Consider the following 5,585-nt stretch of genomic DNA (forward strand, 5'->3'; position numbering starts at 1 on the left):
CATCAAATGTATTATACCTGAATACATTTACACTGTAGTCTAAAATGTTAGCAATTATTACTGAAGAGCTTGAGTTGAAGGGCTTTTGCAGAAATTAAACTATAGCCACGAACAGCAAACTCACTCCATCTGTTAATCATTGGCCATTATTTGCTATGTCCTTCAATGTGTTTATCTGAGTTCCGTCCATGTATGACACGTCCAAAAGCTACAGTAATCTCTCTGTACTTCTATCTTCATGACACACTAATATGACACTCTCATTCCGTTTCATCATTTGGTTTATCACAGTTTTAAACTGTTATCTTGTAAAATAACTTCAGATTTCAGATTTAGGTCCTACTGCAAATATATTACCCCATTCATTTTTATGCTTCTGTCTTGGTCGGATTATTTTTATTTTAATTTCTTTTTATCATTATAAACTATGCTCAAACATATGAAAACTATTGCCAAAGTCGTGTCGTATGGCAGAACAGCTAACTTCCTGCGTCAAATGTTCTTCATTCAGAGAGAGCTGCATGCCATAAGACAAACACACATCATAGGGGAATATTTGCTACGTGTCATTAGTTTGAATGGGTATAGTAACCGTTGGGGTTTGACTAATGTTTGACGTAGGATGACAGAAAACGCTTTGACTCATATGTTTAAAACCAAGCCGGTTTGACCGGCGCTGAAGGGTTTTGAAGTTCAGGTGTGTAAAGGGACCGCAAAAACGTGCCAGAATGTTACAGGAAGACAAATATTTTCTCTCGATGGCGATAAAGAGAGAGTTCAAAAAATTATCCAATGCAAATTTAAACCGAGAAAATCTTGTGTGTTAAACTGTATACGTGAATTTGGAAGTCATATAATCAGAAAAGCCTACGGGTGATATGATTTTTTTTTTAAAAAAAGTAGTTTTGAAAGCAGACCCAATTTTAATGTAATTTCAAGTTTTAAAAAATCTGCTAATATTACATTCAAGTAGATTTAAAAAAAAAAAAAAAAAAAAAACGTTTTTAAGTGTCACGGAGCAAATTAGCCATTGTTATGAATTTTGAGAGCGGTTTCATTTGAAAATGTCAAATTTGGCGTGAACGGCTTTAAGGGTTAACAAATGCTGGTATATGTCAATGACTGTGTGTTTGACGTGCTAATATGAATATGGTATTTATACTTATTTATTTTTTTTAAGAGGTTTCGATTTTCTGTAGTGATTTCGAAAGACACGTGGTGGCCACAATCACCTGTGCTAGGCCTTTTACCACACGGTGAGACACTACATCCTTTGTGAAACGAAGTTGTAAATTCCGAAAATATTTCTTTTCTGATACTCATAGTGGTAATACTGCATACCTTTTCAAGCACTGTGTCAATCTAAGGCATGATCAAGATTAAGTAACATCACGGTCTGTTTAGAAAAAAGAAAAAAGAAAGGAAAAAATAAAGAAAGAGATAACTTGTCATGATGACTTTAAGTAGTTCTACAGTTTTTCGTAATTACGTCGGCGGGTTTACAGCATTCTTGCAGGCAAGGTACAGCTCTAATATTTAGAGACACCCTTTAGTGGCTGTTTGTTTTTTTTTTTTGCTAGTTTCAGTCTTGTGTCACAAGTTTCGTGTTTGTTTACTAGTTTGTGGCCCAGGCTAAATGTGGTGACACAAACGCGCGTTACAAACGGCGAGCAGATGACAGACACTTCCGTCTGACCCACAAACACCTGATTGTTTGGCCCGCTAACCACGCTTTCATTTGCGTGTTGTTCTGTACCTGTACTGCTTTGGGCTATTTGTGACATGTAATTCCGCTGTCATAATGAGTTTCACTTTTCTGACCTCATTTGCATATTCATAGTAGAACACGAACCACACCATTATACGGGTGGGCGGTTTTGGTGAACTTTGACCCGGAGAAAGGTTGGGTTTTTATGGTGCATGTTGTCATGTTTTCTGTCTACAGCTAATAAACTTTGTCCTGATGATACTGACTTGTAAAACCTGTATTTGTTTGTTGTATTCACTGCAGAGTGGTGAAAAATTGCATGTTGCTGTAATCAATGTGCTAATGTTACAATCTTTTTTCAGTATTTGTTGCATATTTATTTATTTATTTATTTATTTATTTTTGTGTCGTTTGTTTTTCTGGATAAGTAGCTTTTTGGATGAAAAATAAGACAGAGACAGTAATCAAACCTCTGACCTTCACTCTGGGGTGTGAGCATCTGATTATGCAAGACCCAGTCCTAAAGCTCCGCCCACCTCATGTATCTTACATCATTCCACAGACAGTTTCACCTCACTCCTTATTTGGTGTGGTTTCTGATAAGCCAGTTTTTCTTTTCTTCCTCTTTTTTTTTTCCCCCCCAGTTGATGAGATTCCAGTAGAGGTTTTGGTTGAGAGCAGACTGCAGGGTTACTGATTAACTACCTGTGTGGAGATTGGCTTGACTGGAATCACTCCCAGCCAAATGCCCTGAGCCATTATGCTGGGGAGAAGAGTTTTAGGTTGTAAGGGGAAAATGTACAGTGTAAAACAGTTTTCCACAGTGAAAGACCCTTATCCTTTTTTATATATATATATATATATGGGCAGTAAGAGGGCATTTACAGCAGAATTACCCTATGATTCACTTTCTGCGTGCATACGTCACTGAATGCGATTTCTATAACTTATTATGTAGTGGAAATGTGTTCTCTGAGGGCTGGTTTGAATCTCCTCTAGAATCGTCTTTGATCATGGAAGCTGAGTGTGTCAGGTTGCACTGAATGCCCTGATGTGTTTGTATTAGAGGCCAAAGGTTAAGGTTAATTATGCAAAAAGTCATGCAGGAGAGCCTGTGTTTGTGTGTGTGTGTGTTTGTGTGTGTGTGTTTGTGTGCATGCATATGCCTATGGGGGTGTGTGTGAGTGTGTGTACGTGCACGTTTGTGTGCATTTGTGTGTGCATCTGTGCATGTATGCTTGTGTGTGTGCATGCATATGCCTATGCATGTGTGTGAGTTTGTGTGTGTGTGCATTTGGACATGCATGCATGTGTGTGTGTGCACACATATGCCTGTCCATGTGTGTGTGTGTGTATGTGTGTGTGGTTCCGGTGACATCATGAAGACCAAACGTGTCAATTAGGAGTAGAGTATGGTACTGACCTGGTGGAGATATTTGGTGGTTCCCAGCTGGAGAGAATCATTTGGGTTTAGTGGGCAGGGGTTGGTCATTAATCTCTGGTTTCTCCAAAATGGAATTCAAGGGTGAGTCCCTGCATTAGGATATAAGTATGGACGTGTGTACGTGAGAGAGAGAGATAGAGTGTAGGAGTGTGTGTGTGTGTGTGTGTGTGTGTGTTAGACGCAGTGAAGGGTGACTGGTTCCGTGAAGCCTGAGAGAGCAAAGAGGATGTTGTTTATGGTAAAGTAAAGGGCCTGCTTCTATCCATGTGATTGGTCAGTGTATGAAGGCAAGGTTTTTACAAGTGTTTTTCTCGAACAATGGTTACCTTTGTCAATGCTGGCAGATACGCAGAACACTGTGTATGTGTGTGACTGTGTGTGTGTGTGTGTGTGTGTGTGAGAGAGAGAGAGAGAGAGAGAGAGGGAAAGAGTTTGTGGTACTTTGGGAAAAGTGCCAAGGGAAAGTGAACAGGTTGCAGAGAACACGAGAAAGACAGAGAGAAATACAAAATGGTGGGAAAGTTGAGTGAGGAAGAAGAAGAGGTTCCCTCCTCCTTGCCCGGTTCGTGCTGCAGGTGCGCCGAGGTAATGGCAAATCGTCATCTTAACGCACAATGAATCAGCTTAACGCACAACATCAAAAAACCAAAATGATGACGGCTGGCCCCGCGTTTGACAACGTCTGGGATACATCTGAAGGAATACTTTCCGTTGCTCTTTTTTTGTGGAATGTTTCTTCGAGTTCTGCCACGCTATCAAAACGCTGAAAGCGTTTCTCTCCTTTTGTCCTAAAACACATAACATGAAAAATTTCTCATATCACGATTCAAGGTCACACCTTAAGCATTCGATAGCGCAGAAACGTATGCAGCGTTGAGTATATCTCTTGGGAAAAGATTAGACGCTAGGAGTATTGTGGTTTGACAAAGGCAGAACGGAGCCCAGAGAAAGATAGTCTATCAGTGCAAGCGTCAGTGTTTCCAGCGCAATTCACCTCCCGTGCTTGTCTGGGAGTGTTACTGTTGAACGTAAAGCAGATTTGGTCGTTCCAGAAAAATCAGGGTGAACGAGATTCTATCTATAGAAGCCCACAAACTCAAGCGCTGAGTGAAAATAGACCTTTTTTTTTGACACGACACAGGCCCTTTGCCGTCTAAAAACACTTGTTTTGTTTTTTTCTTCTTCTTCTTCTTCTTCTTCTTCTTTTTTTTTCTGGTGCTGTTTTTATCTTAATCGATCAAATGATTATGTCGAACTGTTCTTTAATCATTAAAAATGGTTAATCAAAACGCATGTTTTAAACGAAAGTGAACGGAGGCGTTGGTTGGCCTGCTGTTTCGTTCCACAGACGTCAGTGGACTGAGCTTCTGGAAAAGGCCTCGGGTTTTATCGGAGTTGGACGACCCTTGCTGAAAACCAGTTTGTCTCGCTGGACTGCCAGGCACTCTGAATATCTTACACACACACACACACACACATATTATCTGAATAAGACATTCAGCAACAAACCTTACAATAACTCTTCGTATTAGATTATACTTCACTAATGGCCTGTAAAGAAGTATGTAATATTCATGCAAGCAAACCACAGTCCATATTACTCTGGTTTATTCTCAGTGTACAGTGTTTCTTGTCTTCTCTCTTTGTTTTTTGGTTTTTTTATTAAAAAAAGATGATTTGAAATTTCACGTAGACAAATAAACGAAAGTCCAACAGAAACAAGATCAGATCATGACAGTGTATGCCACAGGTCCTCAGCTTCCCCGCATTCCTACAGTATTCCCAGTACAGATAAAACACTGTGTGTGTGTGTGTGTGTGTGTGTGTGTGTGTGTGTGTGTGTGTGTGAGAAGATAACACCAGCTCTCGTCTGGTGGTAGGTTTTATGTCAGTCACGGCCGTTGTGTCTGACACATCGCATACTCTCCTGTTTTTGACAAAATACATGCCCTGAGAACCCTGTGCCACTCACACACACACACACACACACACACACACGGGAAACTATTTTTTCTCTTTTCAACCCCTACCCCCCTATGACCTGGTCTTATCAAACATATCTGGCCCTTCCACATTCCTACCAACATTTTTGTCTCTCATCACTGAAACTGGAGAAGCTGCAGCCATCTTGGCCAAAATGGCACGTCGCACTCTTATGGGGGACACACACGAGATGGCCGTCAGGATTTGGTGGGAAGTATTTCCTTTTGTCCTTTACCACAGGAGCGTGGAATCTCACCCAAATCTGAACAGGTTTCACGAAAATGATTGTTTCTGTCTCTCTTGAATTTTAGGGCTGAACGAGGACGTGAAGCGAATAGGTAAATGTGATTTGTGCAGAACGTGATCAAGTGAGCCAATCATTAACCTCCTCATTATTACTGCAACCAAAGCCACCAATGAAAACTCATTTCCTGTTGCGAAATGAAGGTT

Source organism: Chanos chanos, chromosome 15 (assembly GCF_902362185.1).
Source record: "Chanos chanos chromosome 15, fChaCha1.1, whole genome shotgun sequence".
Taxonomy (NCBI): Eukaryota; Metazoa; Chordata; class Actinopteri; order Gonorynchiformes; family Chanidae; genus Chanos; species Chanos chanos.